This window comes from Cricetulus griseus, chromosome 2 (genome assembly GCF_003668045.3).
Source record: "Cricetulus griseus strain 17A/GY chromosome 2, alternate assembly CriGri-PICRH-1.0, whole genome shotgun sequence".
In the NCBI taxonomy this organism is placed as follows: domain Eukaryota; kingdom Metazoa; phylum Chordata; class Mammalia; order Rodentia; family Cricetidae; genus Cricetulus; species Cricetulus griseus.
Window position 1 is genome coordinate 292,132,964 of NC_048595.1, and position 11,417 is coordinate 292,144,380.

The following is an 11,417-nucleotide window of genomic DNA, read 5'->3' on the forward strand; positions in this document are numbered from 1 at the left end:
CATGCTTTCTAACATAGCAAGCCCAAGAAACCACCAGAAATAATGAATACACCTCAGGCAACAGAAGCGTGGCGTTAACTCTACACATGTTACAATTTTCAAGTCCTTGCTCCTAAGACAATTTTAGTACACCTAATAAGTACAGCAGGTCATTTAGAAAAAGAGAAACAAAATATATACCCAGTCTTCGCAATTCAAAAACTTTTAACATGAACAATAGTCAGATATAAAAATTTGTACTAATTCTTTCTAAATACAATTTATGCAATCAAGGTTTTCTTAAACAAGCCAAGTCTTAAGGATATGATTATAGAAACTAACAGTAGTGTATATTCCAAACTCATTCTTCCTATATTATGATATGGCATAACTTTTCTGAATGAAGGTTTATGGTAAGGCTTAAGGTGTAAACACTTTAGAAGGTAACTTAGTGAAATTACTGTTGATTTAAAAATAAGTATCATCTCATAACAGGATCCTGAATGTTCAAACTTACATGTAAAAATACATTTACATCTCATGTTTCTAGAAAAGGCACGTTTTATATAGAAAAGGAGCAAAATTTTAAACCCACCAATTTACTGAAAAAGCCATTACTTTTATTAGAAACAATAATGCTTCTTAAGATGTTGGCAACAAGGCACAGTATAGCACACATTCATACAGTATATTCCCCACTTAATTATATTCCAGAAGGGGTTGGGATGCCTCCTAGGCTGTGGAAAGCTGATGTATTTGATGGACTATGTAAGCTGGTCTCCTTGAACACAAACCAAGCATTTCCTCCCCAAAATATCATATTCAGAAAGCCAAAGATCACAGATACATTGAGGGATCCCATACTAGTCACAGAACCAAAGTGACATGACTCTCCTGTTATGCGACAAGGCTCAAGTTGGTCAATAATACTGTGTCCGGTAGCTATTTTAATATCTGTAAGAACTTTAGCCCAGGCCGAGGAACTCACCAACCATAAAAAAGTGGCAATAAGAGTAACAATAAAGTCGATCATGGGAAGTTTCCGGCTATCCATGCAGAGGGTGGTGTAACCCACATAGAGCAGCAGGGCAGCAATGCAGTACAAGAAGACAAAGACTGCAAATGCGACGTAGAACTGTGCGGAAGAAAAGGTCACCTATGAGGACGTGGTCTTCCCACCTTACATCACACACATTGGCATCTGGAGGCGGATGAAAGAATGCATGATTCAACCTGAACGGATAACCAAAAGTAGCTGTAACTGTCTTATTGTCACCAACTTTAGGAGGACAACTCACTTGAATTTCTGTTTTGCCCTCAAATCTGCCACAGGTGGCAAAAGCAAAGACGGAAGCAAACCGCTCCAGGACCTTGATGAAGCCGAGCGGCTCCTTGAGCGGTCTGAGGTTGATCTCTCTTACATCACCTTAATTCCACTTTGTCAAATATCGAGTTCAGTATCCCCGGGGCTGACACTCCACCCTGGTAATGCTCGCCTCTCTGGAATCTCCCCCTTGGTTGCTTTATTTAGGGTTCATTCCAGTTTGTCAATCTCCATCTCACAGAGTCTTTCCACTCCTCTTGAGCCCCAAGTGTGATCCTAAACTGCCTTCTTTATCGAGGGGGTTTGGCAACCATCTTTAAGACCTGTGTTCCAAATGCCAAGCTCTAGCTTAGAATTTCTTCCTGGCTTTGACCTGAACACTCAGTTGGTCCCTAACGTGTATACTCAGTACTCAACCTCCCGAGGAAGCCCTTGGCCCACCCATGCCCTAGCTGCTCAGATGGAAGCAGCACTGGACACAAGCCCCTCCTCTCTTACATCCAATTCCACGAACATCTGGTCCATTGACTCCAGAATGTTATTAGCCCGCCACCCAGGGCCAGCCAGGGGCTCCAGCACAGCCCTCATCGTCACAGAGGCCAATGCTAACATCTAACCAGTCTTTCTATGTTGAGCACTGTCTTCTCACTCCATCAGTCCATCTTGGTTGTCTTTTCTCAAAGCCAGTCAGGGAGGTCCTGAACTCCACATTGTGACTGTTCAGACTCTGAATGACTTGACAGGTGTTTCTCCCATCATCTTTCTCTCAGGACATTTGGCCAGTTTCTAAAACACACCGAATCTTTCTTATCTGGAGGTGCTTCACACATGCTTCCTCTGTCTGGAATTCTTTTACCTTGCCCCTTCTCTGTCTTAAACACTCCCACTCTTCTGGTTGGGAAGGGGCCATTCTATGAAGACTACACTCAGGCAATCTCATTGAACACTGTCCCCAGCTTCCAGCACAACACCTCATGCACATAGGTGGCACTTAGCAAATGCTTGAAGAGTGGAGGAAAATCTTCATCTACAATAATAAAAAATTGCACCACTCGGGATAAAACAAATCAAATTAAGCAATGCCCACAAATATTTATGAACCTGTTGAAGTACATCTCACTTATTATGTATACATTCATAAATTTTAATATATAATATATTGTTCCTGGTGACAAAAACCATTGAAATTTGCTTACAAAGCCCATGTGTGCATTTTTAAATCTTCAACAAATTTACTTGAGATGAAATAACGCCATTTGTATGGAAGCATGTTTTTATTTATCCAAAATTGATTTAACTGTCTACCCTAAGGCAAGCCATGTTTGATCAGAAATTTATAATTTCAAATAACAAATATTCTAGAGATAGATTTACCTCAGGATTGACAAAAAAGCTTCTCCAGGTTGTTATTGGAGACGTGGGGGTCTACTCACTTTACTCTCCTTTAACTAAAACTCTCTCCTTGACCAGACATCCATCAGCACCCTCTTAGCTAGTGCTGAAGATAAAGATGGTGGCCACAGAGCTAGGGAACAGTAAGGAGCTTTAAGAAGGACACAGGACTTACTGAAAAATAAAACGAGAGAGGAGAGTCAAGGATGAATGTCTGGCTTGCAGCTAAGGGTTATAACAATGTTCTGAAGCAATGTATAAACTACACAAGAAGGAAGAAATCAAGAATTCTGTGGTAAGGAGCTGGTGAGATGGCTTGGTGGTAAAGAGCACTGATTGATCTCTCAGAGGACCTGTGTTCAGTTCCCAACACCCACATGGCGGCTCACAAACCACCTGTAATGCCAGTTCCATGTGACCCAGCACCCTTTTCTGGCCTCTTCAGACACCTGCATGCACCTGGTGAACACAAACATAAATTTAAAAATAAGTAGATAGATAATTTTTTATTTAAAAATAATTCTATTTCAGGAGGCCAGAGAAACAGCTGGGTGGAGATTCCTAGCAGTTTCCCTCCAAACATAGGACCCAAACAGAGAAAAACAAAAGCTGTTTGGCTGGAGTGTTCACAGAAGAGTCCTGGAGAGCACCTGGGAGATGTGGCAGCTGTGCCAGGGAACACAGAGATGCGTGGTGACCTGACAAATAAGGGCACTGGGCTGCTGCCCTTCTGTTCTCTAGATCAACTGCAAGTTAGTGTCTTAGGAGAAAGCATGAGGCCACAGCTGTGTCCCTCGTGGCATGGGCAACTGGAGCACTGGCTACAGGGGCCACAGTTATGACCCTTGTGGCCTGGGCAGCTAGAGCACTGGGTACAGAGAAGTGTTCAGCCCTCCTTGCCTGAGCTCAAGCATCTGCAGAGACACTGCATGCTTTCTTTCCTGGAAGAGTCTACTTACTCACTGCCCTTCCCCACTCAGGCTCCCACAGCTCAGACCCATCCTGATGCTCACTCACCCGGGTCCAGGAAACAGCCTGAAGTGGCTACAAACAGCTCAACCAGCTCCATGAACCATCCAGAAAACCTGCCTACCCTCCCACAGACTTGTGGGCATCTGGGCAGACCACCTGGGGCAGCTTGATGTGCAGTGTCTCCGTGAAAGTCAGGTGGCTGTTTCCACCCTCTTGTTGCCCTAGAAAGCACCAGGTGGAACCACCCACCCTCCTGAAACCTGAAGAAGCATCAGGAATACTGTTCTCAGAAACCTAGAGCCACCAAAGCTCTATGGCTACACCAGCTCCCCTGCCAAAGCTACCAATAAGCCTGCCCCAACTAAGAAACCTGCCTCCCAGCCAATGGTGAAGCCCCACAGTCTCAGACACTGCTACTGCTGGGGAAGCTGCTACACTGAAGTGTCCACCTGGAACCAAAGGCCAACACAACATATCCAGCCATCATCCAATGGTGCTTGACCAGGAGAACACTATTTACTATGAAAATCTTCCTACGCCATTGGCAACTAATCCATGAGTGTGACAAGAGCCTTGTAGAGACACAAGAAGACTGGGAGTACAAAAGGTGCTATAGCTCCATAGTGACAAGTCCCCAAGGAAAGAAACTGATGAACTCAAAGATAATTAATTTTAAGAAAGAGAGAGAGAGAGAGAGAGAGAGAGAGAGAGAGAGAGAGAGAGAAACAGAAACCATTAAAGAAAAATCAAACAGAAATTGTGGGGCTGAAGAATTCAACAAATGAAAATTCTAAATACTCATGAGAGCCTTGGAAATTTTTACATAACCAGCTAGCAAAAAAATAAATAAGCCAGGCGTTGGTGGCACACGCCTTTAATCCCAGCACTCGGGAGGCAGAGGCAGGTGGATCGCGCTGTGAGTTCGAGGCCAACCTGGTCTCCAGAGCAAGTGCCAGGATAGGCTCCAAAGCTACACAGAGAAACCCTGTCTCGAAAAACCAAATAAATAAATAAATAAACACAAAAGGACGCATTTACCAGTGTGTGGTGGAGCCAGAGCATTAAGACAGGAGAACAGAAGTGAGCCTGGGTAACAAGGTTTCTATAAATAAGCGATTTATAGATAAGTGTCTACAGAAACCAAAAAGTTATTAGAATGTACCAAAAGGCTGAAGAATACAAAATCAGCATACAGACATCAATAGGTTTTTATACACTGGAAACAAATATACCGAGAAAGACAAGAGAGCAGTCACATTCATAATAGTGACAGGAGATAGATAATAAAATACCTAGGGATTCATATAACCCAGAAAGTGAGTGGCCTCTATACTGAAACTTAACCAAACCCTGACAAAAGACACTGAGGGGGATACAAAGAAATAGAGAAGACCCTCTGTGTTAGTAGATTGAAGAATTAATACTCTTAAAAGGTCCTAAGTGGCCTATTCTTTTCATGTGTTTGGTTGTTTTGTTTTATTTTTGTTTTTCTGAGACAGGGTTTTTCTGAGTTCTTTGGCTGTCCTGAAACTCACTCTGTAGACCAGACTGGCTTTGAACTCACAAAGATCTGCCTGACTCTGCCTCCCAAGTGCTGGGATTGTGCCCTGCCACCACCGCCCCAGGGCCTATTCTTTTGAAGTAGGGTGTCTTGTAGCTGTCCTGGAGCTCACTGTGGAGGCCAGGCTAGCCCATCATGGAAGCTAACACCAACATCCAGCCAGTCTTTCTAGGTTGATCAGCTTCTTCTAGCCCCACCGGTCAATCCCATGTTGCTTGTAAGTACGGTTTGGGGGCTTAGCCACTTGGTTTTGGACAGCCAGTTAAGGGGTCCATCACTTGAAAAAGATTGATTCTGGAGAGAGTTTTTAATATGCTCTCAAGACACAGACAACAAAAGCAAAAGCTGACTCATGAGATTATATCAAACTCAAAAGCTTCTGTAGAAGAAAAGGTGTAATCCACAGACTAGAGAGACAATTAGCAGAACCTAAGACCTCTGCGAACTGTCTGTCCTCAGTCTAGGACTTAACACCCATGGCATTAATGCCACGGGACTCAACAGCTCGACAGCAACAGACAAGCGATCTAATTTAAAATGTAGATCGTTTTTGGTTTTTTGTTGTTTTTGTTTTGTTTTGTTTTTTAAAGCCAACAGGCTCCAAACTTGAGAGGCTTCCTCTGAATGCCTCTGGCCAACTAGTCTCAAGTTCTAGTGGAGACTGAGCTGGTTCGATCTTGAATCTGAGTTCATCTCAGTGGGTACTGGGGAACCAGACATTCCCAGGTAGGTTAAGCCTGGTTTCCATTTCTCTTTTCATGGAAACACGACCTGACCCTGCAGTCCTTTACACCTCCTGCAGCGCTTCCGGACCGGATAACAAACTAACAACGGAGAGTTGTCAATTCCAGATGTGGCCTTCTGGCTCTGTCCTTCCGCTAATGACCCACCACGATGCAGGCTCTCTATCCATGCCTTGGGCAGGATCCGCTGTGGCTCCAGAGCCTGCAGTGCGGCCTGAGGCGCCCTCTGGCGGCTTCTCCCGGAATGTCGATGCGGTCCATGGAGCTCAGGCTCCATCTAGAGCCCTAAGAACTGAGGTCAGAGACCGCTGACAAACGTGCCTGCAGGCATCAATAATACTGATCCCGCAGAATCCAGCAGCTCGCCCTCATAGGGGATCAGAAAGACTGGCAGGAGGCTCTCACCATCCCAGCACAAAGCCCCTACCAGGTGTCTGCAACCCTGGAGGCCAGGACCCCTGGAGCTAGGGCCTCCTGGTCGTCCCCACCCCATCCTTCTTCTACCAATGTCCTACTATTCTTCCAGCGGGCGACCCTTCTCCACTAAGAGCAACACGAGGCTAGGGAGAAAGAAAAGCAGTGGTCCTAATAAAGCCACCAGGCTCAAATCTTTTGTTTATTTTGTTTTGGCCTCGAACTCAAGACAATCCTCCTGCCTCCACCTCCTTGGTTCTGAGCTTACAGATGTCTACCGCCACATTGGCCATATTTTTAATTCTCCCAAGGGCAGGAAACCCCATCCATTTCCCCCCAGTTCTGAAGCACAGCCCCCTAGGACAGTCCAATGGGCAGGCAGAGGAAAGGCCTGGGAAGCAGAAATACTTGCTAGGAAGCCTGATGGAAGGATTGTTCTTTCCATATATTTAATAATTAAGAACCTGTACGTTTCTGCCAGAGAGATGACTCAGTAAGGTATTTGCCACGGAAATATGGTGACCTGAGTTCAGATCCCTGCAACCAATGCAAAACAGCTGCAATTCTAACAGCAGGGAGATAGAGACAGCCCACCTGGGTGGATCAGTGAGCTCCTGGTTCAGTCAGGACCCTGTCTAAAAATACTAAAGTGTGGGGAAAGTAATAATTGAGCTGACACAGACCTCTGGGCTCTGCATTTATGTACACACATTCACACACATACACACACATACACACACATATACACATACACACTCTCACATATACACATGCACACACATACACACACTCACATACATACACACACATACACATATGCACACACGTGTGCACACACACACTCACATACATACATACACACATACATGTGCACACACACAAACACATACACACACAAACACATACACACACCACGCATACACACACACACACACACACACACACACACACACACACACACACATCAATTCTCTTGTTTGGGATAATCAAAGGAGAGAGACACACAGAGATCTTAATGTTAGCAACATCACAGGAATGAATGGAAAACAGGAAATCACTTCTATCCATGTTTACCTACACAGACGGTTATCGGCCAGGGTATCTGTCCCATGGGGGATGACAGACGACACTCCCTTCATGCTATAGCATAAAGAAAGCCACTAACAAGGTGTATTCATAGATCTGTGTTTGTGCACAGAGACACATTTGGGGAAAGGAGTTTGCTGAGAAGTTGTTGGGATATCCAGTTTCTTTTTAAGTAATTTCAAATTCCTTTTACTTAGTCTGAATTTCCACATAGACAAGTAATTAGAATAAGTTATTTGTATTACTTTAAAATAAAGTGATTGAGTACAATTTCTATGGAGTATTCCCTAGGCGCATAGCAGCTGGGTAAAGTCCTACTGAAAACTGGAGAGACGGTTAGCTACCTCAGGGGAGTAAGGCAACAAACAGGCTGCTTCCTCCCAGAACATCCATTAAACATTGGCTAAAGAGACCAGTGGGAAATAAGCTAGGAAAACTGGAGGTTTGAAAGAAAACGGCCTCCAAAGGGAGTGGCACTAGAAGGAGGTGTGTCTTTGTTGAAGTAGGTGTGGCCTTGATGGAGGAAGTGTTGGGGTGGGCTTTGAGGTCTTATATATGCTCAAGCCACACCCAGTGTCTCAGTCCACTTCCTGTTGCCTTCTGATCATGATGTAGCCAGCACCATATCTACCAGCCCATGATGATAATGGGCTAGAAAATAAAACTCTGGAAATAAAAGCCACCTCAATTAAATGTTTTTCCTTTATTAGAACTGGCCGTGATTATGGTGTGTCTTCACAGAAATAGAAACCCTAAATAAGACAAAAAACAGAGCCCAGACATGGGATGCTGGGCTTCTGCAAGAATCCACAGGGTCAGTCAGTCTTGGGGCTCACACCTGTAATACCAGCACTAGGGAGGAAAGGCAGTTGGATCTCTGTGAGTGCAAAGCTAGCCTGGTCTACATAGTGAGTTCCAGGCCACAAGGGCTACACAGAAAGACCCTGTCTCAAAAAAAAAAAAAAAAAATTCATGGAGTCCTCAGAGCATCCATAACAACATAGTGAAAACCTGAGATTTCTGTGAGATGATTGACAGGCCCTAGCCTCTCCCACTAGACTCAAGACACAAGTAGATTCATAACACATAAACAAGTGGAACTTCACACATTCCACTCTCGTTCTTTCTCTCTGATCAACTGGTGAGGCATTTCATGCCTAGGACTCGAGTAAGTGGAGGACTGCCCTGTGGAGGACTGCACCATAGAGGACTCTATACTGTGGAGTACTGCACCATAGAGGACTACACTGTGGAGGACTGCACCATAGAGGAATGCACTGTGGAGGACTGCACTGAGGAGGACTGCCCTGAGGTGAGCATGCTTTACAGCTCCAGCATCAAGCTATGTTTCTTACCCACAGATCTGACAGTCTTGCTTTGAAGCCATGAACTTTTATTTCCTGGGCAGGCACTTAGCTATGGTTGTTCCTCAGAGGTGGGAGGAAAGGGCAGGCCTGTGCAAAGACAGCCATTATCAGACAAGTGAGCTTGCCTGGAGGCTGGAAGCCCCTGGTGGCAGTGTGCTCTGACAAGGTGGTATGCTTCTAGCTGGTGAACCCCTAACAAGCTTCATATTCAAAGCTGCACAGAAAGACATAAAAACAAACAGAGACAAGAGATTCAGCAACCTACACATGGTCCATGTCCAGCACCAGGAGGAAGGGACAGAATGCACTTTGTCACTTCCCAGATGCAGAGAAGGATCTGTGGAAAGTTGTAGAAAGGAGGAGGCTGTGTGGGCAGAAGGCAGAAAACAAAACAATCGGAAACATCTGTGGGCAGGAAGAGACAGCGTGCAGCTAATGATAAGGGGACCTCTCTCCTCTCACGGTCCTCCTCATCCTCCTTGTCCACCTTTTCCTCTCTCTGTGCTTCTCTCTCCTATGTTTCGGTTGAGATAAACCTTACCCCTAGCCCAGAATGAACTCATACTCAAAATCCTCCTGCCTCAGTTTCCCAAGTGTTGGCATTACAGGCATGAGCTGTGACATTGTCTTTTCCACTAAGGACACTTTATATCTGTTTAATGTGTCACACAGGTGACAGGGAAGAATTCTGTTTTCTTCATTTTCTGAGAGATTTACAATCAGCCTGTCACTCGGCCTCCTTGACACAACTGAACACGCCCTTAAGTTAATCATATCTTTACGGTGAAGCGAAGTTGCTGGGAGTACGGGATTGGATTAATAGGGCTTGTTCATCAGACTCAGGAGGCTAAAGTCACCTGATCATCACAGCTCTTGTGGTGCTCACCAATTTTAATTCTTAGAACAACTTTGAGAGTAGGTGCTGCTCCTGCCTGGAGAGAGTGGAGCCTCAGTTTTGCAGCCCTGGGAAATCGTTTTTTCTAGCTGTGCAGAACAGATACCCAGGGAGCTATTGTGTGGGGAGAGTGACAGAGAAGGGTTGGAGTCTGTGTATAAGCAGGAACAACCAGTGATCTTGCCTTCACAGCTGGGGGTCACATTCCTCTAGCTGTGCTACTCTGTTTTTGAGTTGCAAAGTCTCAGTAGAGGTTTGGCTTTGTTTAAATATCAAGTGATCGACCATCCCTGTCCCCCGTGCCTCCCCCCACCCCTACCGCTTTGTCAGACCTTGGTAACATCACAGATAACAATTTTACTTCACCAGGATGTAGCATTGGCAGAACACCCCTGGAACTTACTAGGTTATCTTCTTTAAATTTTGTTCTTATCAGCTTTCTTTGGTTTGGAATCGCCTCGGAGACACGCCTAGCAGTGTGTCTCTGAGGTTTCTAGCAAGGTTAACTGAGGAGAGAATGTGGTGGTAACCATCCCATGGGCTGGGGTCCCAGGCTGAATAAAAACAGAAGTGGTCTGAGAGCCAGCCTTCATCTCTCTCTGCTTCCTGACTGTGGATGCAATGTGACCAGCCACCTCACTCTCCTGTTGCTCCTGCCGCCTCACAATGACTGATTACACCTTCAGACTGGGAGGTAAATCAAACCCTTCCTTCCTTCTGTTGCTTTTGCTGGGTATTTCTCACAACAAGGGCACCACTTGGGTTCCTGTCAAGCTGCACTTCTAGGTAAGACTTCTGAGCTGGCTAAGACAAGCAGGGGAACAGATGGGAGCCTGTTCCCTTCCTGGCCACTGCCTTCTGGCACCTGAGCAGCCCCACACCTGCCCAGCTCCTTCCATGCTCACACTTCTGTGAAAACTGGCCCACCATCTGACACTACTTGCCGAGCCCCACTCTCCTTGGCCTCCTGCAGTCTGGCTTTAATCTTCCGGTGGTGATGAGATACAGGTTTCCTAGTGACAGGTGTCACTCTTGCAACCCTTCAGCTGTGATGGCATCAAGTTCCTCTAAGCATCCCAGCTTCCAGTCCTCCTCCGTAGGCTTCCTGATCCTGGCCATGTTTTCTTATATCACTCAGATTGAATGGATTATTCCTGTTTTCTTGGTCCTCTCCCTACTCTGACCTCAATCACTTTTTTTAAAAAATCAGAGAATTCCAGGATGATAAGGGAACTCGGAATTGGTCTGGGTAGCCACTGTGCACTGTCTGGCCTTGACCCCAGGAGCGCCCGGGGCTCGTGCAGTGCTGCCATGAGGCCTTCCCCCTCGCTTGGAGAGTAGCACAGCTCTGCCTAAATGGAATGTGCAGGAGCTCTCTTCCTTCTATCCAAGTTGACCGCCTTTAGCTTCCCCAGTCACAAGGAACAATCGCCCCGGGGTCCCTCACAACCCTGGGGTCCCAAGGCCCTGAGCAGTCTTATATTCCCCACTCCCCATAGCTGAGGTTTCTTCTCTTCAGACAACAGCCACAAGCTCCCTCAATGCAGCTCACCACATCCTCTCCTGGCACCCACTCCCATCACTGTGCTCATCCCAACTTACCCACCAGGACTCTGCTCACCTTGGAGGATCTATAGGGAATATAGCCTGGCTCCCTACATGCTGGCCTCGGTGAGAGTGCACC

General features: G+C 45.8%; 1 pseudogene; it reads right to left on the reverse strand.

Annotated features, from left to right (window-relative positions):
* Positions 1 to 328: 328 nt before the first annotated feature.
* LOC100767311 lies at positions 329 to 6,248 on the reverse strand (annotated as a pseudogene).
* Positions 6,249 to 11,417: the final 5,169 nt, after the last annotated feature.